Source organism: Odocoileus virginianus, chromosome 1 (assembly GCF_023699985.2).
Source record: "Odocoileus virginianus isolate 20LAN1187 ecotype Illinois chromosome 1, Ovbor_1.2, whole genome shotgun sequence".
Taxonomy (NCBI): Eukaryota; Metazoa; Chordata; class Mammalia; order Artiodactyla; family Cervidae; genus Odocoileus; species Odocoileus virginianus.
Window position 1 is genome coordinate 18997551 of NC_069674.1, and position 27029 is coordinate 19024579.

A 27029-nucleotide genomic window follows, 5' to 3' on the forward strand; every position below is an offset into this window, starting at 1 on the left:
CTCATCACCAGTTATAATAATCTATAAGAAATTATATTTATATATTGTATATATTTAAATGTATATATATATTTAAATGTCTGATTATTTCATCTCTTTCTCCTCCACTAGGTACCATGTTCTATGAGGACAGAGACAATGTTTTCCTCCACTGTACCACCAACACCTCCTAGCACAATATTCAAAGGCAAAAAGCATTTATTGAATGAATAGATTGTATATGCTACACCAAGGAATCAATCATTGTGTGTGCTTAGTCATTCAGTCGTGTCTGGCTCTTTGACCCGATGGACTGTAGCCTGCCAGGCTCCTCTGTCCACGGAATTTTCCAGGCAAGAGTACCAGAGTAGGTTGCCATTTCCTCCTTCAGGGGATCTTCCCAATCCAGGGATTGAACCCACATCTCTTGGGTGTCCTGCATTAGCAGGAGGATTCTTTACCACTGAGATACCTAAGAAGTCCTAAGGAATCATTGGGCAGTGAGGGAATATAATTTAATGTTAATTAATTTTTTAAATGATATGAAAAAAATATGTTGGATGTCTATATGGACATCCATGGATGTCTATATGAAATTATACATACAACACATACACATATACATATATGAAAAACTGGCAAAATACTGTAAAATGAGCAATGGCCTGGGAGGGTTGTGACTCTGTCGCTAATTAGTTGGTGAACTAGGAAATGTCACTGTACTCATAATCTCCAGGAATAAATGACAGTAGGTATGGTATTGCCCCCTAGTGCTGAATACTCCTGGAGGTACTATACTGACCTTTAGAGGCTGGGGGCCAGGTAAACTAGTGAATGAGTGAAAGTCGCTTAGTCACATCCAACTGTTCAAGACCCCATAGACTATACAAATCCATGGATTTCTCCAGGACAGAATATTGGAGTCGGTAGCCATTCCCCTCTCCAAGGGATCTTCCCAATCCAAGGATCGAACCCAGGTCTCCCACACTGCAGGCGGGTTCTTTACCAGCAGAGTCACCAGGGAAGCCCAAGACTTCCTGTGAAACATGGGAATCTTTCTTACATGAAAATTTTTTGTGTCCTTCATATCTTTTAAATGTCCTCAGTATAGGTGAAAAACCTGTACATATATATATATATATGATCAGCATATATATGAACAACTATTTTGCATATGAACACAAAGGTTTTTTTTGCTTTTTTAAAAATTTAATTTTTAAATGGAGGAAAATTACAATGTTGCATTGGTTTGTGCCATACAACAATGCAAATCAGCCATAATTATACATGTATCACCTTCCTCTTGAGTCTCCCTCCCCTCCCCACACCCCATCCTTCTAGTTCCTCACAGAGCACCAGATTGGGCTACCTGTGTTACTGAGTAACTTCTCACCAACACTGTTTCTAATTATTACACAATTCTAACAGTGAGTGCTTTGGGAATGCATCTACAGTGGACACTAAGGACAGATTAGCGTTGTGGCTAGAGGTGGCCAAATCACCATACTTGTGTCAGTTGGTATTTGGAGTTTTCACATTTGTGGAGATTTACAGGAGCCAACAAATGATGATTTGATTATATTTTCTAGACTAGTTATGTCTGAGCATTTACATACTGAACTACAAATCACTGTATTATAAATTACTTTTTTGTACTTTTTATATCATATATAGGACGTTATTTTGATTTAAAACAAAGTCACGTTTGTAAATGAAATTTATAAATTATCCCTGAATTTCATTTTAGGCTAATACAAGAGACACTGTGAAGACACTTCTTAAAAAAAAAGGTGTCTAGGATAAGATGATGGGTTAAATGATGATTAAGATATTTTCTAAAAGACTTAGTGTGGTGCTTCTAATCTTTAATAAGGTTAAGGATACTTTTTATTTTGGTCTTTGCATTACTTGGCTTTCACCATATAATTGGTAATTAAAAAAACAAACACATATTTAAAAAAAACACATCTCCTATACTGAATGTTTAGACAGTTACCTAAAGGTGGTGAAGCCAAATGATTTTCCCAATTTTGCTTGCTAGATAATACTCTCATGATTCTACAATTTCAAATTTTGGGGAAATTGTGAGTTTATTACATATTTTAGGTATTCACCAAATAATTATGTCTAGGCTTGACAGTGAAGAAACTGAAACACAAATAACTAACGTATTTTTTAAAAATGAAAAAGCTGCTCACTATGGGATTAGGTTCACAGATTTAAAATTGCTGCTGCTACTGCTAAGTCACTTCAGCAACCTCTCCCTATTCCCCTTGTTTTTTTTTCATCAGTTACAATGTACTATGCATTTTAATCATATGTTGCTTCCTCTCCCTTTTCTCTCACCCCAACACACACACACTGGAATAGATACAGGAATTCCTAGAATAGAAACGGAGAATGCTATCTCTTTTGCTCACCGTCGCCTCCCCATGTATAGAACAGTGCCGGGCACACAAGAGGAGCTCCATGAGTATCTGTTGTATGAATGGGTGAGGAATACACGCAATAAGCAAAAACGACTGCGTGGAGCGCCACTTCCACCAGAATTCTAGGAGGACTGTGGGCGGGACCAGTAAATTGACTGATTTTTGAGATTGAGGATTCCTCAGCGCTCGTAGAAATTGCGAGTGCATTCTTATATTCGTTGGCATGTATTGATGTGTGAGGGGTTTGTGAACTCCGCGCGCAGAGCTGTGCAGACTGGAAACCGAACTAACAGTAATATGCAAAGTCCGCATAATGTTCTCATATTGACCTCATCAGAAACACATTTTTTTAAGTGCGTGGGTGTTCCGATCTCTTATACTTCTGTACAGGACAATTTAGGATTACCTCTTCACTGGAGCTTAATGGTGAGGATGGGAAGAAGGGTGGTGGCTCCAAAAAGCGCAAACAGGGGAAACGAGATAACACTCACTTTTCAAAAAACAAACGCTAATTCAGAATCTAATTCCCACCCTAGATCAAATCCCGCGCTCCTCCTACCCCCGCATCTGCCTCTACCCCGCCCTCTCTGATACCTATGGTGGGCGGAGCAGAGAAAAGACGATCTCGGCTCCCCCAAATTGGTTACGCCCGCCCCGAGTTTTGGTTTCCCATATTTGAGCAAACACTGAGGAAACGGAACCGCTAACGTAGGCCGCCGACCGAATGACAGCGGAGCAGCACACACGAGGGCCGAGAAGGAAGCAAAACACGAAAAAAGGCAATAGTGTAGCAGCCACGTGAGGCAGGCGATACCAGCCGCCCTCCGAGTGAGAACTTCAACTCCCGGCTTGCAGCTGGGCGGTTACCCTCCCAGGACTACAACTCCCAGGGTGCTGCGGGAGCGACCACCCGCCACTCCTCCCGCCCCTCCCCCGCCCCTCCCGGCCGAATCGGCGTGCGCCTGCGCACGGGAGGCCGGAGGAGTCTTACCCTAATGTAAGATGGTGGCCCGTCTGGCTGTGGAACCCACCGAAAGCTGAGAGTCTCTCTCTCAGCCGTAAAGGTCGGACTCGCTGAAGCAATCAGACCCGGTTCTGAAGAGTTTTTTCCCCCGACACTCGTTCAGTGGTCTCTTGTGAGGACGCGGCAGCGCGTGGAGTCGGCTAAGGGAAAAGCGAGGCAAGGCAGGCGGGTGAGTCTATGCGGGGCTGGGCTTTAGGGGAAACCCAGGGCTGACCGGCTACGAGAGAGCGGAGGCTTCGCTGGGACTGTGCAGGCCGCACCCCCCTTTCTCCCCACCCCCCCCGCCTCATCTTCACCCTCCTCCTTCTCGATCTTCCTCCTCCTCCTCTTCCTCCCTCTCCCCTCTACGCCACAGCAGTTACCACCAGGAAAAGGGAGCGGGGCAGAAGGCAGCACGGCGGCGAGCGCCGGCTGCTTCGAAAATCTCTTCAATTGGGCAGCTGAGGCGGCTGCTCGTCTTCAGCGCTTTCCCCTACATTTTTGTAGGAGCAGCAATCTCAGGTCTCAGGACTCCTTGTTTTCCCAGCCCCCTTGTCCCTCTCTGACGTCCTTTCCCAGTGGACCCCGTCTCGCAGGACCAAAGCCATCACTCCCACTCTGACCCGTGCCGCTGCTGCTGCTCATTAATCCTACTGCTCGTTGCCCACTCGTCCTGCTGCTTGTTTTTCTTTTTTTTTTTGCTCGGCTGCTACCACTCTGGAGTTAGCCTTTGCCCCCCTCTGTTGCTTGCAGTCAGCCCCTCAGCCTGTCTTGCTACCCTGGAGCTTCTTCCGATTTGCTGTCTTTCGTTTAACCACATCTGTCATTTTTAAAGCTGCCTCTTAACTATCTCGATTGTGCCGCTGCTCGTTCTAACCCACCTGTTTCACAGCTTTCTTGGGTATTGTCCTTTCCGTCCCTCTTTCCTAACTGATTCTTTCAGCATACTCTTCCAGAAAAAAAAAAAAAAAGGGGGGGGGACGCCCCGTGTTGGCCCCTGAAAAGTCAAGGAAGTTGGGAAGTGAATGAAGTGAGGTAGGATACTATTAAACATTTTGAGTGAAGATCGTTTATTCAGACTACTCCGGAGAGGAGCGTCTTGACCGTTTTGCTCCCAGTGATCAATTTGTGGATTATTCGCTCTGTTGAGACGTGGTTTTGTTTTGGTTTGTTTTTATTTTTTCTTTTTGGACCGGTTTCTCCATGCTACCAAACGTTCTTCTGAATTGCATCTCCCGAGGACACCTAGTATGGGCTCTGATTATACCAACAAATATTAGCCTAGGCGTTTAAAAATAAGATAAATCTGGCACATAATCAAACTCATCTGTGAGCTTCACGAGCAAATATAAGTGGTATTTTGATTATATGCAGGTTATATGTGGTTTACGGATTCCTTCCAAGTTGAGAATTGATTATTGACTCAGTTTTATTGATGCTCAGCTTAATTGATGACATTTTATTTATAGTTTGAGTGGAAATTTCCTCTCTGGCTAATACCAGACTGACTTAATATTTTTTGGATTTGGTAAGTTCTTTCTTTTAACATTTCTAGAATGGTAGGTATCAGAATACATTATCTTCTTTTGAAAACCATTAGGTATATAAGCAAAAGAAAAATCGATTTTTTTCTAGAACGAAATCCCTCATTTTTTTCATAGGAAAGAAGGGGGCTGGTAAAAGAAATGACAAAGCTGTGCACATAAATGCATTTGGTAACACTCACTGTCATTATTGTTTACATTAAGAAACAGAAAGCTAGAAGCCACGGGTGGCTTTTGATGTCTGTTTTGGTGAAAGCGAAATTAAAATGTCCTGAGTAATGGCATAAAGTGAAGAAGGAGCTTTTGCTATAGTCAGACTACTGTGAAGTAAAGAATTACCAGAAAAACAAACAGGATTACATAGATCAGATACATACATCTCAAATTTAAACATGAATAAGACATTGTATTCATGAGATATATATAAAAATGTTAAAAGTCATGGTAGCAATCTCATGCAGCAATATACCTCTTATTTGCAAAAGTAATAATACCTCAAGTGTAAATATAAATACATACAGCTGCCCTTTAAATCACTTTTGGAGATTACTGCATTAATTGTGATTTTTACAGATTTTACCTGTAATACTTGAGGAATCTTACATTTGACATTACATTCACTTGATTGTGATAAATGGTCTGTTTCATCAAATGTAAACCAAGGTTAGGAAAAGATGTTTATAAAGCTTCATTTTTCCTTTCAACCACTTAAGCCACAATTTTGGGAAACTGAATTAATCCCTACTCTTCTGAGATTTAGAAGCAATTTATGTAGCAAACCTTGTGTTGAGTTATAACCTGAAATTTTTTTTTTAAGTATTTTAGTTTATATTAGTAGGAAAATATTTAACACAATTGATCTTCAACTCTAAGCAAAAAATACATTTCATTTTTCTTTGTAATACACTGGCGGAGAAGCTTTCTGCTATGAAAAATCCGAATGGGTTTAGAAACCTTTGGCAGTCATGCTTTGCTAAATTGTAAGCAATATATTCTAGGAGAGGACTGTCTGGCATAAGAAGGTAAAGGATTTTAATATAGCTTTTCTTTTGTAAAGCTATTTTGCTTCAATAAAAAAATGTTCTCAAGTAGTTTTCTTCACTCTATACTTTTTTTTACCTGCAGTCATCAAATTCTTATTTTCAGCACTGTGAAGTCAAAATGAATTCACTATGGGATCTTTAACACATCTGAAGAAGATAATTTAAAGTGCTTTGATATTTTGATAGAAATAGAGAGCTGAGATTTAAAATATTTTTGTATGGTTTATTGCAGCTTCCTAATTTTATGGTTTTTTTGGGGGGGTGTGGGGGGTAGTTTGAAATACTTTCTGCTGGATTCAGTAGTTGAATTCTTCAATTGAATAGATTATTTCTAATGGAGAGTTTTTGAATGTGAGTTACTTAAGGTTAACTTATTATAAAATTTGTTTATATAAAGTTCTGTAGACAGACCTTTTACGAGGGATGAGACAATTATAATCAAATGGCAAAGTGCAGAAAAATTGTTTTGTAATGCCCTTCAACTTCAGTCTGAATGGAGCACTAGCGATAACTTGCCGTTTGTTACTTTGTAAAAGAAAGAGGGCATTGCTTAAGGGTGAACATCTTGTGTTAGGGGAGTTTTATTTTTAAGATGATGTTTTATATATATATATATATATAGTTAATGAAAAATACCTTCTCAGTTTAAGCACTATGATTTTAAAGATCTTCCCTTTCTCTCCTTCACTACTTCTGTCTTAAGGTTAAGCCACACTGTTGATTGAAACATTTTTTTTTCTTTTTGATGCCTGCAAATAGCATTTGATGAATCTGTATCAACTCAGTGTTACTATTTCTATAGACCATTCAAGTGAAGTACAAAGTTTTAATTTGTGAAAACTTAAGCATTTGCTGAAAACTCAGTTAGTTTTTTGTCATTAAATTTATTACTATCTTAACTTTTTGTGAAGGAAGTTACATTCATCTCAGCTGGTTCTGAAGAAAAACAGTAGGGAAATAGGTTATAGAGATCTTTAGTGCTCTAGAAATAGTATAACTAGAATGTACTACATACTTTTCTCAAAGGATTTCTTAATCTAAGTGGAACTTGTAATGATTTTCATCCCACTGGAGTAGCATGTATTGGATAAAATTTGTTAACACATTTTGAGATTTAAAAAAATTTGTGTTTAACTCAGAGATATTAGGAAAAATGTGCAAATGGCCCATTCTTTGTGGTAATACCCTTGATATTTTAAAAAGTAGTATTTCTCAAAAGTCAAGAGTATACAAATAATAAAGATGGGCATTATTTACTCACTTAATGATGTGATGAAAGAAGATAATCTTATATTTAGTGGTTTTCTGAAAATATTTTTTGATATTTATGTGGTCTTCTTTATTAAAAAAGATTTTATGGTAAATATCAAATTTTTTCAGGTGTAATATTAATCCAATAGGTTTTGTCTCATTTCTTTTTCATAGCATGATTCTTAAAGTACCTTATAGAAGAGAAAATTTCAACACTCTTTTGGCCCCTTAGATTAGCTTTCCTATAGCAGTTTTTCTTTTACTGGAAGAGGGAAATTACATGCTGCTAAAAAGAAGATCATTACCTTTACTTGCTAGGAAAATGAAACTTTAAAGATAGGGCAAGTACAAGGCAATTTGAGTATGTTTATTTTTCTTCTAAGAAGTTTATTTGTGAGTGTGGTTTCATTCTTTCTAAACTCTGTTTATACAAGAAAGTTGTCCTGTTTTAAACTTTAATTGTATTGGGTGATGGACAGATGATGTATTGCTATGAGGATAAAGCTTGGTATTTATTTGTTATTCAGTCGCTCAGTCGTGTCCAACTCTGCAACCCCAGGGACTGCAACACACCAGGCTTCCTTGTCCTTCACCATCTCCTGGAGTTTGCTTAAACTCATGTCCATTGAGTCAGTGATGCCATCTAACCATCTCATCCTCTGTCATCCCCCCTCCTTCTGCCCTCAATCTTTCCCAGCATCAGGGTATGTGAAATATCTGTTTGCAGTCAGCTGGGTTTTTAGTTATGGTATCTAAAACCTCCCCTCTTGAATATTTAGAGAAATTGTGGAGAAGGGGAAATCAAAATAATCAGATTAGTGTGTATATATGCCTTAAACTAGTTTGGGAGAAAAAAAGCAATGTCATTAGAATAAAACACCAACATTTAAAGATAGTAGGTGTTTGTATTACTGCTTTTAAAAAGAATTGGTTAATGATGATGTAGAGAAATGGTGGTTGAATTTTGATAAGTAGCTGTAGCCTGAACTACCAAAGCGGTGAAGCATTCCTTAGTAGCAGCAAACAGATACATTGTCATTAAGACAAATATCTGAAATTTCTTAAACATAATTTTTAGCTCTCAGAATAGAGGAAGTGTTTATTTTTCTGATTATTTAATACTCTACTAAGTCAGTCTCTGTTAAGAGCAATAGGTGTCTTCAGATTGTGTATTTCTTGAAGTAGCGTTGACTGATTTGGCTTATTGAACGTTGATTGTAGCAGTCTTTTTTTTTTTGCCTTTTGTATTTTGCTTTTTTTTTTTTTTTTTTAAAAAACAGCTGATTTTCAGCTGTTGTTTGGGTGGGTCCTTTTGTGAATGCTGTAATTGAATGAGAATTTGAGATATAAACAGTATTGCTTTTGGTAGTAGATTAATTTTTCTTTTGATGGTGATCCCTTCCATTTAGATTGTTTTTTTTTTTCTTTAATTTTTAAGTTAATTCTTAGTTGAGAATTAGAATCATACAAGTTCCCTGCCAAGTTAGATCATTCCAGAATTTTTTCTTACTTTAAATAGGGACCTGGGTATTTGTTGGGTAAAGAAAAGTGGTATTCTATGCCTTGGTTTTGTCATTTAAAATAAACTATAGACTTATTAATGTCAAAAAAGAAAACATTGTGGACAATTTTAAACAAAAGTGGACAGAAATCGCTGTCTACTGCGTCAGAAATCTCTGACACAGACAGAAGTGTCTGTGTCACTTCAAAGGTCAGCTCGTAATCAGTCTGGGTTCACCTGTGCCTTCACTTAGTTTGCTCCGTGTCCCCCTGCTCTTTGACCTGGATCATTCTGAAGCAAATCCTCATCTTCACAACTATTTCATATGAGCTAGAAATCTTTTGACATAAAAATCCTTGATTTTTTTCTTTTTGAAGCATGATTATTCAGTCTGTCTGCCAAATGGTCTTTAAGTATTTACTACAGATACGCTTCTTGGGAAACGGTTCAACCTCTTCTAAGAGTTCATTATCTTGTTGGGTGTACTTCCATAATTATTAACTAGAGCTAACCAAAACGTTATACATCTAATGCTTTGATTCATAGGTCTGAGTCCAGTATGTTAGTGTAGGGATATTTAGAAGTAGGGCTTCTTGAGAAAGTAGGACTTGAATAAAGAATATGTACTGGCTGTATAGGCAGAGCGTCTTCAGAAGGAGAACATTCCATACATTCCATGTGGAGTGTGGAAGCAGGAGCAGACACGTTGATGGGGACCAGCATGATGTGAGAGAGAGATGAGTCTGATCTCAGTGGAATAAGGTGCTAATTTCTGAGAATGGTGTCAGAGAAATTAGTATACTAGATTTGGGCTAGATTGTGAGGTGTATTCACTGTCAGGTTGAATCTGATCTGCTAAGTAGTGAGGAGGCAGTAGGTTGGTTGGGGCAGGAGATGACATAGTGAAAGTACTCTCTAGAAAGATCCCTCCTTCAGTAGTGTGCAGTATATTTTGGGGTGGACAGTTGAGTTGAATGAGAAAAATTAATCTGAGAGATGTTGGTGTGATGTCTCGTAGATTCCATCTTCTCTTTAGTCCTTTACATCCAGAAATGACAACAAGGTTTTGGAGAGTAGAGAACTGAAGAAATGTAGTCTCTTTGTCTTTGATAGTAAACTGCAATTTGTTACCCAAGCCCAGCTTTTGGAAAGGAAGTGATGCGTGATTTCTCAAAATAACAAACTCAAAAAATTTCAGCAGAAAATAACCACCAGTGTTTTCAAATAATTTTAGTTGTGTGCTCACTGAGAAATAAGAGTTTAAAAAATAAAATCTTTATTACATGATGATGAGATGGAACATATTTCATCTGTAAAAGAGAAATTGATGCCTCATCTGCTTAAGTGTGTATGAGTTCAGGATTATTAGGAAATGTATGTTTGAACAGCTTGTAACCAGTATATATTATTGGGTGTCTTTAAAGTTTAATAGTGACCTGATGAAAGCAGAAGGAATGGCATAAAATTCTGATGAATAGAATACTAATGTTGTCAACCCCAAGCTCCCGTAAGGATGAGTAAGTATAGGTCAGCAGGCCAAAGAAGAATGTAGGGCCATTATTAAGTGAAAGTTTATTCTTTGATTTATTTTGATTACACTTTGTTTTGCAGAGGTATTCTAAACAGATCTGATTAAACAACAGGCTTATTTATTCTATTTGGAATTTTTTTTTAAGTTCTGAGACCCTTGAAGTTATTCTTTTCTTTGTTTTGGTTTGTTTACTCTTCATTAAACTTTCTTCATCTATTGTGTATTTCTGGATAGCATGCTTTCTTTGTTTTGTGAAGGAAAATTTCATTTTGTATCTTAAAGCAACAGGGAAAAAGTAGATTTCTTGTTTTGGCTTTGTAAATAGTAGATGAGTAATAATACTGTATTTGCATTTCTTCTCTTTTTGCTTCCCTCAATATGACACATAGTCCCTTTTTACAACATTTAGCGTGTAGATCTCAAGAATTATCACAATTGAGTCTGAAAATATATCAAGCTTGGGGTGCTTACAGCTTCAAAATGACTTATCATTTTCTTTCCTATTATTAATATAAAAGATTTACAATAATGCCATGAGTATTTTGGGAAATTATAATAAGAATAAAGATAATAATGTAATGTAGTGCTTTGTTGGGAAATATGTGTTTTTCATTGACATTCCCTCCATCCTGAACCTCCTTAATCCTGGTAATGTGACAGACCTATTTCTGACATTTTTCCCCTTCTTTATTTAGCGGGTTATGTGTGCTGTCTAATATGGTCACTAGAATAGAAAGCTGTTGCTTTCTCCTTTGGTATATTTTAACAGAGCCTTTCATATTTTAATTTTGGATTTAAGATTGAATTGAGATCGCCTTTGCGCAGAAGAATCTTGTGGAGGATTATGCTTCTTTCTCATTCCCAGTGTACGTGGAAAGGAAGTAAATTATCAAATATGCAGTATAGGAGAGCCTTAGTATTTGAGAATATTTTTATTGGTAGCTCCCAATCTATTCTTTTCCCCCAGCAACTTTTAATTTAATGCCTTGAGTATGGAGCCATGATGAAGGGGTGGTAGTGAACTGAAAGACACTCAGTTGTGTCCAACTCTTTGTGACCCATGGTCTATACAGTCCATGGAATTCTCCAGGCCAGAATGCTGGAGTGGGTAGTTGTTCCCTTCTTCAGGGGATCTTTTGAACCCAGGTCTTCCATGCTGCAGGTAGATTCTTTACCAGCTGAGCCACCAGGAAAAGGAATACTCGAGTCTGTAGCCTATCCCTTCTCCAGGTGATCTTCCCGACCCAGAAATCGAAACGGGGTCTCCTGCCTTGCAGGCGGATTCTTTACCAGCTGTTACCAGGGAAGCCCTGAGGGGTTGGTAGGGAGGGGAGCAAATGGTTCCATGCTCCAAAAGGCTCTCCCAGATTTTAACAACTTGAATTAATGTCAAATTATTAGTATTTTGCATAGCTTTATTCATATAAACCTTGGGAAAGGGCCCTTTTTGTGTGAGTGGATTTGGGAGTGTCTTGAGTTGCTAGGAGGGCAGGTGCATTGCAAACCTAGGAAAAGGGAAGACAGGCAGAAAATACAATGAAAGTCTTCAAATTATAATAACGGCCACAGTGCATTTTTGCCTCAGGCATTGATGGTACGGGCTCCTTTGCTGCCTTTGGCTACACACTTTAGGTTTTTCTTTTCTAAGTTAGGCTACTAGTTGGGAAGGCTACACACTTTAGCCTTTTCTAAGGTAGACTAGCTTCCTTCTCCAGGCTTCGGTATTTTAATCTCTCTAGTTCAGAATCTGATAATTGTGTCTTTAATCTGCCAGGAAGAAGGGGGAACTGGGAAAGAGAAAAAAATATGTATGATACTCCTCGTCTGTTCATAAATTGGTATATGATTATTCTAAGATTATTTTATACAAGAACCTCTTCCTTTCATTTTTTTTTTCTTTTCATTTTTAATTATATATAATCAGTTCTAAAATAGCTTCATAAATTTCCTGAATGAATCCTTAGAAATCTTGTAAAATGTGCTTTAGCCATAGAGTTGGTGGTAGGTTGCAGGGTATGGATATAAGTTAGGTGCTTAGTGGTACATCTTTGGGAATGTCTTGCTTCTATTAAAATCTTTTCTGTTATACTCGACCTAGTATAGATATGAATGTTGCTTCTAGAAAGTAAAGCTAGTAGTCTTTGTTTAAGGTAGTTACCTTCCCTGCAGTGTATTCTAATCTGTTTGATCCTAATGAAAACAAGTATGACAATAAAATACTTTAATAGCCATGCTAATAAAAGAACATTTATTAGCTATATGTATATATAAATATATAAAAATATATTTTTTCATGCCTAGCAAAAATTTTCAGCAGCTTTGAAGAACTTTGAGTAACATATGATGTGTTTGTGTTTACAGATTGTGCTTTTTATAATGTACTACTAAATTCTACAATCTTCAAAACTTGGCATTATATTAAAAGGAATATTGCTCTTAGAGTAAAGGAGTTAACTTAAATGATTTTTTTTTTAATACAGTTGAACATAGTTTTCGTTGGCCTCTAGATTTCCTTGCCAGCCCTTTGAATTCCTATTTTTGTTTATTGCTTCTGCTGCGAGTATTTTGCAGTTTAGTATGGAACCAGGCTGCCTGAGCGTGAATCTTGACTTTACCGCATATTCCTTGTCAGACCTAGGGCAAGTTACTTTATCCTATCAGGGCCTCGACTTCCTCATTTGTAGGATGCAGCCATTAAGATTGTCGTGTGGGATAAGTGAGTTAGTGTCTATAAAATGCATGGAGTAGTGTTTGGCATATAGTCTTGTTTTGTATGTGTGCTGGGTCGTGTCTGACTTTTTGCAGCCCCATGGACTGTAGGCCGCAAGGCTCCTCTGTCCAAGAGATTTCCTAGGCAAGAATACTGGAGTGGGTTGCCATTTCCTTCTCCAGGGGGTCTTCCCAACCCAGGGATTAAAACCTGTGTCTCTTGTGTCTCCTGCATTGGCAGCAGGATTCTTTACCGTTAGCGCCACCTGGGAAACCCTTGGCATATAGTAAGCCCTGTAGGAGTGTTTGCTGTTTTTACACATTTGAAAGGATTTTAAAAAAATCTGTTTCGGTAGACTTTTTATTCAGTATACTTTTTTCTGTCTAGGTAGTGGACATACATTTTCAGTAGTTATTTGACCAGCTAGAAACATGAGTAGAGTGTTTTATGGGGTAATCCAAGTACTGACCTATCTAGGATTCTTTTGAATCAAGTAATACTAGAAAATGAATCTGGACAGGTATAATAGAAAATAATTATGAGTGTTTTGAATGAAGACAGAGAAATTTAGATGTGATTGATAAGAGGGGGATCATTGCAGTCACTTCAAATTCATTTTTTTAAGTTGGGGAGAGATGTGTTTAAAATAGTCTTTAAGTTCAGTTGCTCAGTCATGTCCGACTCTTTGTGACCCATGGGCTGCAGCACGCCGGGCCTCCCTGTCCATCACCAACTCCCGGAGCTTGCTCAGACTCATGTCCTTCGAGTCAGTGGTGCCATCCAACCATCTCATCCTCTGTTGTCCCCTTCTCCGCCTGCCCTCGATCTTTCCTAGCATCAGGGTTTTTTCAAATGAGTCAGCTCTTTGCATCAGGTGACCAGAGTATTGGAGCTTCAGCTTCAGTATCAGCCCTTCCAGTGAATATTCAGGATTGATTTCCTTTAGGATTGACCAGTTTGATCTCTTTTCTTTCCAAGGGACTCTCAAGAGTCTTCTCCAACACCACAGTTCAAAAGCATCAATTCTTTGGCGTTCAGCTTTCTTTATGGTCCAACTCTCACATCCATACATGACTACTGGAAGAACCATAGTATTTAGGGGAAGATGGTTTTGAGTGTCTGTGGTAGCATAGATACTTGATTTTATGTGGATAAGATGTTTTTTGTCTATTCTGTTCATTGGTGTATCCAGAGTGACTCCAACAGTACCTGGTAGGTAATAAGACGCTTGACAAATATTTATTGGATGAATGAACCTTGAGGAGGACTGAGATAACAGACAAGTATAAAGGAAAGTAAGTTTTTGGGATCCCTCCCTTTAAAGGGGTAGAAGTTAAAAAAGGTATTATTAATGGAACAACTGGAGAAGTAAAAAGAAGGTGGAAAAGTATGTCTCAGAAAACGAAGAATTTCCTAGGGCAGAAGTCACAGGGATGGTAAGATCCAGTATGATATCACTTTGACTTCAGGAGAAAAGAAGGAATTGACACAATTCGATACTACATTCGGGAGAAGGCTATGGCACCCCACTCTAGTACTGTTGCCTGGAAAATCCCATGGATGGAGGAGCCTACTCCGTGGATGGAGTAGGCTGCGGTCCATGGGGTCGCTAAAAGTTGGATACGACTGAGCAACTTCAGTTTCACGCATTGGAGAAGGAAACGGCAACCCCCTCCAGTGTTCTTGTCTGGAGAATCCCAGGGACGGGGGAGCCTGGTGGGATGCCATCTGTGGGGTCGCACAGAGTCGGACACGACTGAAGTGACTTAGCAGCAGCAATGCAACATTGCAGGAGAAGGAGACTTGAGAAGGCTCTTTGGCTTGTGGTAGGATGGTCACTAATCACATTAGAGCAATTTCATTAGACTGGGAATATGAATCAGATTGGGGGGAGTTAAGGGAAGTGGTAAGTAGAGATTGTAGGTAAAGACTGTTCAGTAGTAGATAATGACTGTAAAAATGTCAGTAAAACAGACTATAATAGCAGCTTTCATAGTTATTGAATGTGTAATATGAGAGATTCTGTTTATTAGAAATGAGAAAACTTGAGGCAGTCTTCGTGCTGAATGTTCTTAAATTTCACAGTATAGAAGACTTATTACACATGCTACTTCAGGGCTCTGCCACTTGCTAAATAACTCTGTAATCTTAAGGAAAGTTGCTTAATCTTCTCATGCATTGGTTTTTTCCTTGTAAATGTTGGAGATCTAGTTCATAGATCTGTTATGTTCATAGATCTATGTTATTTCTTAGATCTGTTAAATGAATCTTTTTAAAATGCTTAGAAAATGCTTAGTATGTAGTAAATATTTGATAAATATTAGCTGTTATTATCATCCACTGCTGAAGTGAGGGTAAGGAGTAGGATTGGACAATAGTAGAGAAAAAATAGGAAAAAAATTAATAAAATCATTGCCAAGTAGTGGTAAGAACTGAATAGAAAAGCCTTAGAACCTTTGCTCTGACCCTCTGCTTGGAGGAACAGTTTTCCAATTACTGTATAACTATCTCAGCTCCCTCAGACCTTTGTTCACATAATGTCCTTTTCAATAGGCCTGCCCTATTTATTTACAGTTAGCATTCAAGCCTCTCTCTCCTAATATTTGCATTGTTTTACTTAAAAAAAAAAAATACAATGTGCTAAGTCACTTCAGTTGTGTCTGACTCTTTGTGAACCTGTGAATTGTAGCCTGCCAGGCTTCTCTGTCCATGGGGTTCTCTAGCAAGGATACTGGAGTGGGCTGCCATGCCCTGCTCCAGGTGATCATCCCAACCCAGGGATTGAACCCATTTCTCTTAAATCTCTTGCATTGTAGGCAGTTCTTGACCACTAGCGCCATCTGGGAAGCCCTTAAAATACAATACTTCAAACATATCATATAATCCACTTACTTATTATGTATTCTGTTTGTTGTCAGTCTCCATCTACTAGGATGGGGATGTTTGTTCCTTGATAGACCCAGGTTCTGGGAATAATATTTGGTACATAATAGGTGCTCAGTATATGCTCTTTGAATGAGTAAATTATTTCTTCATTGAAGTGAGGTGGATGGGGAAATCAGTTTAAGTGGTGCTGGGGATACAATTTTGGAGGAAAAGCCAATTTTATGAGATTGATGGATACTATATAGAAGTTGATCTTCTCAGATCAACTTCCTCTTCTCAAGTGGGTTTTCTGAGTCCATTTTGGTACTGTTTTTCCTGGAAATCACTTGGGAAACCCATTAAACTGAGGAAAGAAAAATGTTAAGACACCTCTCTTTTCCTATCATAATTATATTTTACTTTTGATTAGCTGGTAAAAGCTGAAATTTTTGTGTTTATTAAAATTTAGGAACTGTTCTAAACATTTATATTATTAATTTTTAAAAACTCTACAGCCCTAGCAGGTACATTGCAGTTTCCTTGTATGCCATCATTAGGGTGAAGGAAAAGCCCTTTGCGCTGAGACAAAGGGCAGTGCTTCCCCAGACTCTTGTGTTCTGTTGACAGGGAGCTCCTCACACCTCCTTTCTCCCTCTGGCAGTCACAGGCTTGACACCACTGCTCGCCTGAAGTCCAGATCTCATTATATCTTTTATCCTTTTTTATGTCAGTTACTACCATTATCCCAAGTGACAGTTCATGTCTCACACTTGAATCCTCACAAAGTTCTGAATGTTTCTTACCTTTTCAGCCCTTTCCATAATCAGCAAAATTTCTCATATCACTGTTTTTTTTTTTTTTTCCCCTAAACACTTCCTCCACTTCCTACTGTTATGAAGACAGTTTCCCCTGTCATCCTTGCAAGTTTTGGCTATATTTTTCACTTCATTTTTATATGCTGTCATCAAGGGTCAGTGGTGAGTTTCATGTACTGAGATTTAAGACTGCATTTCTCATTATGGCCACTTCTACTGACTAGGAGTCAAAAAGGGAGCCTGGTTTATATTGCCAAAAACCCTTAGGTTTGCTGGCATTTCTTGCATTCTGAGCTACTCATCTTTTAGCTCATAGTGTACTGTCATTTTTGCTAATAACACTATCTGTTTAAAAATTCTTGATAGTTGCAGTGTGTACCCTTTGTGTTGTTTCTATTACTTTGACCTCTTAAGTTCTAAAATTCTTTAATGATTTGCTCTCCACCCAATCTCAGCCACTACTTCATGGTTGTATGTTTTTTTTTCCCCCCAGCTGTGCTGCTTGGCATGCCGGATCCCAGTTCCCTAGCGAGGGATTGAACCTGTGCCCCCTTTAATGGTAGTGAGGAGTCCTGACCACTGGACCACCAGGGAAGTCCCCATAGTCGTATCTTATGCCTTGTTATTACCAATAACATGAGCCCTGCCTCCCATGATTTTCAATTCATGCAACCCCTCTCTGACCACCATATGTCTTTTCACTCCTTCCAGGCACTTCCCGACTCAACAATCTTATTGTCATTAGGAGCTCCGATCCAAAGATTCTATTTTCTTTTGCACTGTCCGCCCCACCCCCACCTTGATTTTGTTTCTTCCCTTCTTACCTAGTGTACATTCATTACCTAGGTATCAATCATTCTATTCCTGAGTTGATGAGAGATTATTCTAGTCTATCTTAACTAAACCTTGAAGGCATATTTAATGTAGACTTTGATTATACCAATGTTTGTGGGTGGGGAAGTTGTCTGCTTTTCACCTCATTCACCCTCCTCTCCTCCATCCTACACCCAAACGACCTGACAACCTATATACCAAAGGAAATTGGGAAGAGAGGTTATGAGTTGGTTACTATTACAGAAAGTTACTTTGAATGGAAGACTGGACCACCCCTTTAAATTAGAGATCCATTGGGACTTCCCTGGTGGCCCTGTGGTTACAACTCCATGCTCCCAATGTGGAGGACACGGGTTTGATCCCTTGTCAGGGATCTAAATCCCACATGCCACACAGTGTGGCAAATAAAAGAGTGATCTGTTGTTGTTTCACCACTGCCTCTAACCTCCTTTAGCAACACTTGCTTTCTCCCCGACTCCTGCCAAACTTGGTGTCCTTCTCTACCCCTGCCCTTTCTCTGTATTTCCCTACTTCCACATGGATGTATTTCAAATAAACCTTTGGCTCTATTTGAATCAATATTTTATACTCTAAACTCTTCTTTCAGATATCTTGATAGTCCATTCTGCCATCTGTGATGTGAGTTGGTTTTACTTTCATTAATAGTTTCCAACAGAAAGATACTGAACATGACAACAAAAGGGTTAATTGATACAAATAGGGAAATCATGTGTAAAATTGTGGGGAAAATGAAAGATACGTTTTTTGGTTACTCTGAATGTGCTTGTCATAATGCTCATGATTTCTAGAAGAGTTACACTGTATTGCAACATGTAGAGAAGCTTGGAGATTAGTTGGAAAAACAACTTCATGGTTCGTTTCTTTTATCTTTTCACTTCTGTTCTCTGAAGCAGACGTTCTTTAATCAGTTTTCTTTTGATTCCCTTTCAGAATGTTCTCTTATACTGGGATCAGCAATCATATTACAAGTTGGGATATTGTGTGTGTGTTACTACTGATATCAGATCTTTTCATATTTTAGTAGTTAGGACCCTAGATTTGTACCAAGAGATTGGTCTGTAGATAGATATATACATAGACCTGTTTTCTCATGCTGTTTCAGAGTTGTATTGTTTACTATGTTACAATAAGCTCTGTGTTGGCCTTTGAGCACTTGAGATGTGGCTAGTCTGAATTAAGTTGTGCGCTAAGTATAAATTAATGATTATGTGTTGAGTTGGTAATATTTTGAATATATTGGGTTAGATAAATTACCTGTTTTTTTTCTCGATGTGTCTAGTAGAAAATTTACAATTACATATGTGGTTTGCATTTTATATCTCTTTGACATTGCTGTCTTATCTTTTTCCTTTGTTCTAACAGTTTCAGTTATTTTAATCCATTACATATTCTCTAAAAATGATTTTGGTGTTATGTAATATAAAAGGATTTTTTCCAAAGTTTAGTATTTTTATGTTGTTATGCTTATTAGTATTCACTTTCTGAAACCCTGAGTTGTCTTTTTCTTTTCCTTTTTTTTTTTTTTTTTAACCTTTTGACTTTCGTCTTATCTTCTCATGGTACTATATAGGCATGTTATGCTTTCTGTATATTGCCTGGAAGAATTTTGGAGGAATTTAAAAAGTATAAGACTTTATCTTTTATTTACTTCTTAATATTTAGGACTACTAATACTATAATTTATAAATCATTCTGTTACTAATGTAAAATTTTAAAATTTAAAGTAAAAGCAATTTGTATCTGGTAGAAAAGAAAAGGGACTGAAAATTTCACATGAGGAAAGTCTGCTTGAACATAAAACCCAGCAAACAAATAAATACACAAGCAAAAATGCACTGACTTAGTTTGCTGTTAAAGGTTTTATAAACTTTCATAAACTTGGACGTTAGCACCATTGCTACTGTTTCTCCTTCCATGTTGTAGTCCTTTGAGGGTTTAACTTTTTTGTTTTATTTCTCTTACATTTTTTGATCTTTGGAAAAAAAGGATTCATATTGGGTTCAAGGAATACCTTTATAGGGTTAAGCCTTAAACTGTTTAAACCCAAGTGGTGTAGCTCAGATCTGGGTAATTTTTAAGTGAATAAATGATTTGGGTAATTGTGGATTATATTTTAAAGTGAGCTGTTGACTTCTGAGCTCCAAAATCTATTTCAAATTAATCTGTCATATGTTGTTAGCATCAAGGTATTAACAAAAATGGCTTTGTTAGGTATTTGAAAATTATTTACTGGAGAACTATTTTATTATCCTTACCTACTTAGAGAACAGTAGGTACCTACATATTGAAAATAGTAGGTACTACACATTCACAAGTATATAAGAAAAAAATTTGGCCAACAAGCTTGAATTTTTTTTAAGATTGGAATTGATAAAATATAGGTTTAAAAATGAAAATTGGGAGAAAGAATATCTTGGGAGAAAAGAGTAGAGAAATAGAGATAATAGGGATTGTGAGAAGGAAGTAGAAAAGTGAGCTCATAGAAGTTCACATTCTTAGATGCTCAATGGAAGGATAGTTTTGTTACTCTTCGATAGACTGAAACAAAGATTTTGCTACTTGTCAACTTTCTGGATCTTAGAATGCCCTGTTTAACTTTTTGGTTCTTCCTAAGTTTTGAGGATAGGCCTGATTTCTGTTGGCTGTGCAGACTTAGATTTGTGTTGATCTATAAGAATAATTTCTGAATCCATCTGTGTTGTGTATGTCATATGTTCTCTTTTAATTTGTTGAATATTATTTCGTGGTGTGGATATACCACAGTTTGTTTATTTGGCTTGTTTCTAGTTTTTTTGCTCTTCCTAATTGAATTGTTTTGAGCATTTGCCTACACATTTTTGCATGGTATAGGTTTTCATTTCTTTGGGATAAATTCCCAAGAGCATGCTTACTTGATCATCAGATAAGTGCATATTTAGTTTTAGAAGAAACTATAAGATTATTTTCTAGAGTTGCTCTGTGACTTTGCATTTCTGTAAGCATTGTATGAGTGATTCAGTTTCTCTGCATTCTGATCAGAGTGGGTGTGTATTATCCCTATTTTTTATTATAGTCACTCAAATGTGTAATATTTCATTGTAGTTTTAATTTACACTTCCTTATGGTTAAAGTTGTAGAACCCCTTTTCATGTCCTTATTGGTCATTTGTGTATCCTCTTTGGTGAAATGTCTGATGTCTTTTGCCCATTTTCCAGTTTGATATTTTTGCTCTTGAGTTGTGAGGATTTTCTATATTCTAGATACGAGTACTTTGTCAAGTATGTGGTTTGCAAGTATTTTTTTCCCAGTATGTAGCTTGTCTTTTCATCTTCTTCATAGGGTCATTCATAGAAAAAACTTTTAATTTGATGAGGGTCAATATGTTAATTCTGTTTTATGTATTGTGCTTTTTGTTACAAGTCTAAGAACTCTTTGCCTAGTCCTGAGTCTTGAAGATGTCTTTCTAAATTTTTTCCTAGAAGTTTTATTGTCTTTCATTTTACATTTAGTGTATGATCCATTTTGAGCCACTTTTTGTATAAGATAGGAGGTTTCAGTTGATTTTTTTTTTTCTTTTCTTTTTAGTTCATTTGTTCCAGCACCTTCTGTTGAAAAGGCTGTCTTTCCTCTGTTGAATTGCTTTGCATATTGTTGTCAACAGTTACTTGGACATATTTGTGTGGACCTATTTCTGGATGTTCTGTTCCATTCCATCCATGTATGTGTCTGTCTCCATCAGTACTACACTGTTTGAGTAATGTAGCTGTGTAAGGCAAGGTAAGGTGAAGTCGCTCAGTTGTGTCTGACTCTTTGGGGCCCCACAGACTGTAGCCTACCAGGCTCCTCCGTCCATGGGATTTTCCAGGCAAGGGTACTGGAGTGGGTTGCCCTTTCCTTCTCCAGAGGATCTTCCCAACCCAGGGTTCGAACCCAGGTCTCCCTCATTGTAGGCAGATGCTTTACCGCCTGAGCCACCAGGGAAGCCTGTGTAGTAAGCCTCAATATCAGGCTTACTACACAATTTGATTCTTTAGGTCTTAAGATTTTAGGTCTTGTAGGATCTCCTTTCCATACAGATTTTAGAATAAGCTTATTTATACCTGTAAAAAAAACTTTCTGTGAAAGATTTTGCTAAGATTTTGTGAAAATCTTGCTAAGAATTACATCTATATCAATTACATACCTTATTTATGGAGTATTGTTTTTCACTGTGTTGTGTCTTCCAGGCATTGAACATCCTAAGTCTCCAGTTCTTTAGGTCTTTTAAAATTTTTTTCGTCAGCATTTTGTAACTTTCAATATATAGACCTTGCCCATTTTGTTAGATTTACACCTAAGTATTTCATTTTGTTTGGAGTGATTTTTAAATGACATTGTGTTTGTAACTTAGGTTTTCTTATGTTTATTATTAGTATATAGAACTATGGTTGCTTTTTATGTGTTAACCTTTTATCATTTGACCTTGCAGAACTAATTTATTAGTTCTTTTAGTTCATTTTTTTTTTTATAGATTCTTCAGTATTTTCTAAATGAAAAGTCATGTTATCTGCAAACAGGGACAGATTTTTTTCTTCTGTTCCAATCTGTTTGCCTTTATTTCCTTTTCTTAACCTTGTTTGCTGAACTTCCAGTGTTGAAAAAGATTGGTGAGAGTGGCCATCTTTGCCTTGTACTTGAGCTTATGTGGGAAACAGTTTTCGCCATTAAGTTGTGATGTTATGCATGGGTTTTTTTTTTTTTTAATCAACTTTATTTTTTTTAACCAAATTGAGGAAGTTCTTCTCTATTCCTAGTTTACTGAGAATTTTTATTTTGAATTTTGATAAATGCTTTTCTGTCAATTGATATGATCATGTAATTTTTCTTCTCTAGCCCTTTTATTTGGTGGATTACAGTGATTGATTTTCCAGTGTTGAACCAGCCTTGCTTTCCTAGAATAAGTTTAGTAATCTTTTTATATGTTTCTGGATTTTATTTGCTTACATTTTGTTTAGGATTTTTGCATCTTAACTTCATGAAAAATAGTGGTGTGAAGTTTTTGTTTATATTTTTTGGTACTGTGTCTGTCTGGTTTTGATGCCACAGTGATACTCACCTCATAAAATGAGTTAGGAAGAGTTCCTCGTCTTTTCTGGAAGGTAGTATAACAATAAAACTAATTCTTTACATTTTTGGTAAAATTCTCCAGTGAAGCCATCTGGGCCTGGGAATTTCCTTTTCCTGAGTTCTAAACTATGGAGTCAAAAATTTTTTTTTTTAATGCTTATATGACTATTCAAATGATTTCTTTCATATTTTATTGAGTTATGGTGATATGTGGGGTTTTTTTTAAATGTTTTTTTCAGTTTTATTGAGATATAATTGACATAGAGCACTGTGTAAAGTTAAGATGTACAGCATAATAATTTCACTTACATGATTATCAGAATAAATTTGGTGAACATCATCATCTCATGCAGATACAAAATTAAAGAAATAGAAAAAAATTTTTCCTTGTGATGAGAACTCTTAGGATTTACTTTCTTAACAGCTTTCATATATAACATACAGCAGTGTTAACTGTATTCATCATGTTGTATGTTACATTCCTAGTATTTATTTATCTTAAAACAGAAAATTTGAACCTTTTGACCACATTCATTCAATTCACCCCCCACATCCCCTGTTCCCTGCCTCTGGTTACTCATCTCCTTTTTTTTAATGAGTTTGTTTTTGAAGTATTACTGACCTCCAACACTATGTTAGTTCCTGTTATATACAACATAGTGCTTTTGTATTCCTATACATTTCAAAATGATCACCTGATGTCTAGTTATGATTTGTATTTATTATATTCCTCAACATGATGTGTGGTTTTTAATAATTTTTTCTAAGTTGAATTTATGAATATGAAGTTGTTCTCAGTATTTCCTTATTATTATTTTAATGACTGAGAGATCTGTAGTGATAATCCCCTATTTCCTTCTGATAGTTGTGATTCAAGTCTTTCTTTTTGTTTTTGTTAGTCTTGCTAGAGGTTTATAAGTTTATTTGAAACAAAGAACCAGCTCTTTGTTTCATTATTTTTTCTGTCTCATTTCTGTTTTCAGTTTTATTGATCTCTGTCTTTGTTATTTTCTCTTTTATGCTTGCTTTGAGTTAATTTTCCTCCTCTTTGTAGTTTCTTGCAATGGGAACTAGGATGATCACTTTAAGGCCTTTTTTGTCTCCTAAAGTAAGCGTTTAGGGCCATACATTTTCCTCTGGGTGCTGCTTTAGCTGCATTTCGCCTTTGATACATTGTAAGTTGTACTCCATTATGCTCAGTGAACATACTCTTTATGATGTCAGTTCTTTGAAATTTGTTGAGGTTTTATGGCCCAGGATATTGTTTATCTGGAAGAATGTTCTATGGATGCTTGAAAAGAGTATATGTTCTACTTACTTTTTGACTCTTATTGGAATACCACCTCCCTCTCCCTGTGCAGCTCTCTCCTTACTGCCTGCCCCACCCATTCTATTTGGTCCATGTTCCTTATTGGTTTGTAGAGCATCATTGACATTTATTCTTAATTCTTCTCCTTATAATTTTTTATTTCCCATAAATTCTTAATTTTTTGTCTCATGTCTCATTTGACATTTTCTGTAGTTTTAAACAAAATTTAATATTGTCACTAGTTTTTAATGTTGACAGTGTAATTTGTGCTTACACTAATGGCAGATTGACCTTGAAATATTACTGCTCCAAGGTGAAATATGGTGGTGTTTTTATTATTCTTTAAAAAGTCACTCATAAAGTATGATTCTTGGGATAAATATAGACTGAATAGGAATTGTATGCCAGGCATATTGCTGTGCATTAAATAGGAGGAAAATCTGTGTTTTCAAGGTACTTCATTGGACACAAGATGAACACTTCTTCAGTGTTTATAATAGTATAAGACAGATGCTTAATGGAGAGGTACTATAAGAATTCAGAAAAGGAGTAATTAAAGAATGTAGGCAGGACTAATTTGTGTAACCTTGTGAAAAAAAATAATACAGTTGAACCTTGAACAGTGTGGAGGTTAGGGACATTGACCCTCCTTGCAGTCAAAAATCCAGGTATAAAGAAAATTAAAAAAGAAAAACTCTCTGTTTAAGTTATAGTTGCATGCTAAGTCACTTCAGTCTTGTCTGACTCTTCGAAACCCTATGAACTGTAGACCGCCAGGCTCCTCTGTCTGGGGAATTCTCCAGGCAAGGATACTGGAGTGGGTTGCCATTTCCTACTCCAGGGAATCTTCCCCACCCAGGGATGGAACCCACGTCTCTTATGTCTCCTGCATTGACTGGCGGGTTCTTTACCACTAGTGCCACCTGGGAAGCCAAGTTATAGTTGACCCTTCATATATGTGGTTCTTTCTTCCATGTCCCAGATTTCTCTGTATCTGAGGTTTTGCATTTGTGAATTCAATCAGCAGCAGATCATGTAGCATTTACTGTTGAAAAAAATTCCTATGTAAGTGGACCTGTGCTTTTCAAACACATGTTGTTGAAGGGTTAACTATTTCAATGAGTGGTAGATGGAGTTGGAAAGGAAGTTAAATTGAAACTAGGGAACATTGTATAAGGGGACTATTGAACAAAAACGAGCATGGCCTGTGGGAGAGGGGGACATTCTTTGAGGCAGTGGGGTTATTCAGTAGTTGAACAACTTAGGGGTTAGGAGTACCTAACTTTACAGTTGGCCCTTCATATCCCTGCTTCCATATCTGCGGATTCAACCAGCCTGCAGATTGTGTAGTATTGTAGTGTTTATTGGGGAAAAAAAAAAAATCCATGTATAAGTGGATCCCCAGTTCAAACCCGTGTTGATCAAGGGTCAACTAGAGGGAAGTTTCTGAATACTGAGAAAGAGCTTCAGTTTGAGTAGGAGGCAGTAGCAGATTTAAAGGTTCTCATTCTGAAGAGTGACTTGAAGAATGGAGTATAAATCATTGGCATAACCTGGGAGATAGTTAGAAATGCAAATTTTAATACCCTACCTTACCTACAGAATCAGAACCTAAATTTTTTAATAAGATAGGTAATTTATGTGCATGCTTATAAGACTGCTAAATTGAAGATTATGTTCAAGTTTTGGCACTGGGCAACTGAAAACTGGGTGGACCATTGACAGGAAATAAAAAGCCTGGGTGGCAAAAAAAACTGTGATTATTTTTTACTCCCAGGCTGAGAGAACTTTTTGTTGATAGAAAATGAGCATAATGATAACATTGGAGAAAATCTTGAAAAGTGAATGGAAAAAGCTTATAATTCCAAAATCCTAAAATAAATAGCATTTTCATTATTTTTATATGTTGTCTTGATTTCTTATTAATAAGTAACTTGTTTTTATATTTTTTGTATACTTTAAAACTCATTATATAAATGTTTTCTATTTCTTTACAATTTGAAATACATACATACCCTCTCATCCACATTTTTTAAAATGCAAATTAAAAATAACAGTGATTCCAGTATTTACATTTTTAGATTGGTAAGGATTAAAATGTTTGGTTCTAATAGATTTTAGTAAGAATGTAGATTGGTGCAACTTTTTAAAGGGTGATTTGGCAGTGTTTGTTAAAACTAAAAATTGCACATACCATTCTTGATCCAGCAGTTTCACTTCTAGGAATATGTTCTACAAATATACTGGCTCTAGCTCAACTAATCTACAAGGCTGACTTGTCACATTTACCAATTTTTTTGTATCAGTGTACTCAGGAAAATATTTTTTTTAATGAGTATAGACAAAATAGCATTATTTCATAATAAAGTTTTTCAGTTTACTCTGATTTCTTTCCCATTCTTTGAAGAGTTAGTTTATGTTTCCTCCCCCAGCACTTTCTGATTTCTTTATAATCTTTTAAAAAGTTATTTAAAAGTTATGTTGTGTTTCCTTCTAGCATTTTAATAGTTTTAGGGTTCTTTTGTCAGTTTCAAAGTGCATCTACCAGCCTTTGTTTTTTAATAAATTTTTTTTAATTAAAAATTTTTATAAGTTTAAAAAAATTTGCAGTTATGTATATTGGATGGAATTATTTTAATAGTTTTTTAAGATTTTTGATGGGATTTGGTTTACAATCCCCGACCCACTCCCACCCCCCCCCTTATTTTAAGGAATATTGGAAGCTAAGGGTCATAGGTTGGTTGACTTTTTTTATGAACATATTTAATATTCAGAAAAATATTTCACAATCATAATTATTAATATTTCAGTGTAAATATTACATGCATTTCCCATAGATACGTGCTGAAAAATATCTAGAGCAACTATCGCTAAGACATGCTAATATTTTATTAATTGCTATAAAAATTAAGAATGATATCTTGATTGAGGCCTTGGGGAACAATAATAAAATTACCTAAAGAGTGGAGTAATGAAATATTTCATTCAAACAAGAATGTGAAAGAACTGGAAACAGTGGCCTAAATCTTGATATAAAAGACAAAAAGTTTAATGACTGGAAATACAAAACTAACAAATATATTTACTAATAAATATAAAGTGCTTATAG

The 27029-nt window shown here is 36.6% G+C and overlaps 1 protein-coding gene across 7 annotated transcripts in view; it reads left to right on the forward strand.

The window, feature by feature from the left end:
- The first annotated feature begins 2578 nt into the window (after nt 1-2578).
- CNOT4 (CCR4-NOT transcription complex subunit 4) overlaps nt 2579-27029 on the forward strand; it is a 148912-nt gene continuing 124461 nt past the window's right edge. For 3 of the 7 annotated variants that reach the window (XM_070465359.1, XM_070465364.1, XM_070465367.1), the window contains exon 1: nt 3357-3601. The gene's annotated coding sequence lies outside the window, so the exon portion shown is untranslated. Of the gene's footprint in view, nt 2835-3355; nt 3602-27029 lie in introns of those variants that run through there. The other 4 variants (XM_070465344.1, XM_070465355.1, XM_070465350.1 and 1 more) reach the window with 3 other exon arrangements.